Source organism: Telmatherina bonti (assembly GCF_933228915.1).
Source record: "Telmatherina bonti genome assembly, chromosome: 2".
NCBI classification, from domain to species: domain Eukaryota; kingdom Metazoa; phylum Chordata; class Actinopteri; order Atheriniformes; family Telmatherinidae; genus Telmatherina; species Telmatherina bonti.
In genome coordinates, this window is record NC_136620.1 from 26,058,855 (window position 1) to 26,061,820 (window position 2,966).

Consider the following 2,966-nt stretch of genomic DNA (forward strand, 5'->3'; position numbering starts at 1 on the left):
CCATCACTTTGCTCTCACTGTGACACATATGCAAATCCCCTCATGTTGTCCGGTCAGAAGTGGAGAAGTAAGTTGGAACTGACTTAATAAAATATGGATACTTTTAGGTTATTTTGCAGTCAGTGCACCACACATACTTGCCAATTCTTTTAAACTGCTAGTGGGATGTCTCAGTTTGAGAGGTGTGAGACACCAAGGTGGATGATGTTTGGGAGAAAATTTTGATCAGTGACCTATATAGTTTGGGTGCTAGATAGAATACCAGACCAGTGATAAACTTTTCTACAGTGGCTGAGTACTTCAGTTAATAAAATGTAAGTTAAACCAATATTTTCTTGGGTGTTAAATTTCTGGTTGATTTTAATCTGGCAACATTTTCTGACTGCCCTTAAAACTGTCACTCATAAGAGAATTCACCCTGTCAGACCCCATCAGTTTGAAGCCACTACAAAGACATTTAAACTAATGCACCGCTTGCTGTTTACATCTGCTTTATGTTGGTGCTTTGGACAGCTTTGCAAATGCACGTCTTCTTGTTGTAACAGGGGTGCTGCTTGTCATTTAGGTGCCCAAAGGACAAATGATTGTGATGAGACCAAAATATTCTCTTACTGTTGTGCTGGCGTTACATCTTGTCATTGAACGTGTCAGAAACTCAGAGATAACAACATCTGTCAATTATTATAGTGAACTATGACACATCTTGGTTGACAGGAAGTTAAAGGGATGGTTCTGTTCATGTTTTGTGTGTTTTGGAAGAGGATTAAGAGGTGGTATGGGAATGTTTGTGCACCTCCAAAATTTTGTGCCCTATGCCATGAGTCACCAGCTCTGGTCCCTGAGGGCCTCCATCCTGCAGGCTTGAAAGGTTTCCTCTAACTCAACTCATTAAGAGGCTTGAGCAGAACTTGGCAGGAAACTATTCCCGAAGCACTTCATTTGACCCTGGCGTGTTGCATCAACCAAGCATTAAAACCCTGCAAGAAAAGCAGGTCTTGGAGTTGGCAACATCAGCCCTGCAGGCAGTTCATAGCTTGCTGCCAGTAGGGGGCAGCCTCAGAAATACATGGAAAAATCACATGAATAGGTTGCTTATACTTTTATTAGTTATAGGAAATGTAGAAATAATAGTAGAGAATAAGTTACTCTGTGATACATTTAACTGCCCATGACTTCCTTATGACCAATGGATATTTATATATCAGAGTTAAACATTTTAAGCTTTTTGGAAGACTGCATGCAAACCTCTCATCTACTTGGAATGAGAACAATGAGAAGAAAAACATCATGCCACCATGAATGGATTGAACATTATACTGCTGACTTATGGTGGGCTCTCACAGCAATCAGCAGTGGTGCACCTGTTCATTTACTGGCTCTGCATGTAAAACTTGGTCCAATTGATTGCTTTGAGTACACCTGTGACTTTGATCGATGGATGCTTCTCTCTGTTTCCTGGTTAGAATTTTTAAAGTGCTTTTCCCCCCAAACATGTTCAAGTTGGCTCTGTGAGGCAAACTGCATGGCATGTCGGATTAGATTTGGGCCCCTCTTGTACCAATCTGTTTACCCAGGTTTTTTTTACACACTTCCTGCCAAAAAAGAAATCACCACCAAAAGTAAAGGTCACACGCTTTAATATTTCGTTGGACCTCCTTTAGCTTTGATAAGGGCAACATTCACTATGACATTGGTTTGATCAGTTTCTGCAATGCCACCAGATTTATTTCCATCCAGTGTTACATGAATTATTCACTAAGATCTTGTGTGATTGGACAGTCTGGCCATGACACAAAGCCTTTTACAGCCCATTCCAAAGATTCTCATTTGGGTTGAGGCCTGGACTCTGTGGTGGCCAATCCAAGTGAGAAAATGAAGTCACATGCTCCCTGAAAAATAAAAAACTTAATTGATGGAATAACCTATGCATTTAGCATATTCAGGTAGTCAGCCATTCTTTAGGCACAAAATGGTGCTGAACCAAGACAGCCAAAGTTCATCAACATGTGCCCAAGTCTAGGTTAGACTTGACCAGCTGCAGTCGCCAGTACTGCCCCCATACTTGTAGCTACAACCAGGCATAAAGGGCCTGTCTCACTTCTTACCCTCATGCGCCATCACTGTGGAACAGGATCTGGACTGATTAGACCATTAGTGGTTTTCATTTGGCTACACAGTTGCTCAGTCCCTTTCCTTTATGCATGTGGAAATGCTCTTACAGGCCCTGAGTTCTACTGTTGTTTTTCTTTTATTTGATTTCACCAAATGGTTAAGTTATTGCAGATGCTGCCCTAAGGACAAAGTTAATCCACACTTGCCCTAGCCCACCACATCTCTCTCTCTCTCGCTCTCTCTCTCTCTCTCTCTCACACACACACACACACACACACACACACACACACACACACACACACACACACACACACACACACACACACACACACACACACACTCCTCAACAGTGCAGCTGTCAATGTTGAAGCATGTTATTAATTATTATTTACTTTTAATATGTAACTCCCTCTAAATATTAATTCAGGAAAAACTCAAGATTATTTGAAGCAGATGGGCGGGTGAGGGGTGTGAAGACCAAAGACAATGAAAAGCGATTAAATTGAAAAGTTTAGAGCCAAAATAGTAAACAGAAAGCAAGACAGGCAGGGGGAGAGATAGAGAACGAGGGAGAATAGAAGGGGAGGTGTGTGCAGGGACACGAAGCTTGCCGTCTGGCAAAACAGCATCCTTCCCTTCACTCTGCTCCTCCCCTCTTCCCTCTCGGCATCTCTCCCACGCTCCGGAGCTCAGCCTTCAGCTCCCCGGATCCTCCCATATTCTCCAGAGGTACAGCTTTGTTTTGATTCTCCTCTTTTTTTTTTTTCCGCGCATAGCCTGTATGCAAGTACTTGACACTGAGCTGAGTACTTTCCGTGTGTTTGTCTCCCTGCAGCGGAGGTGGGCGTGCGGAG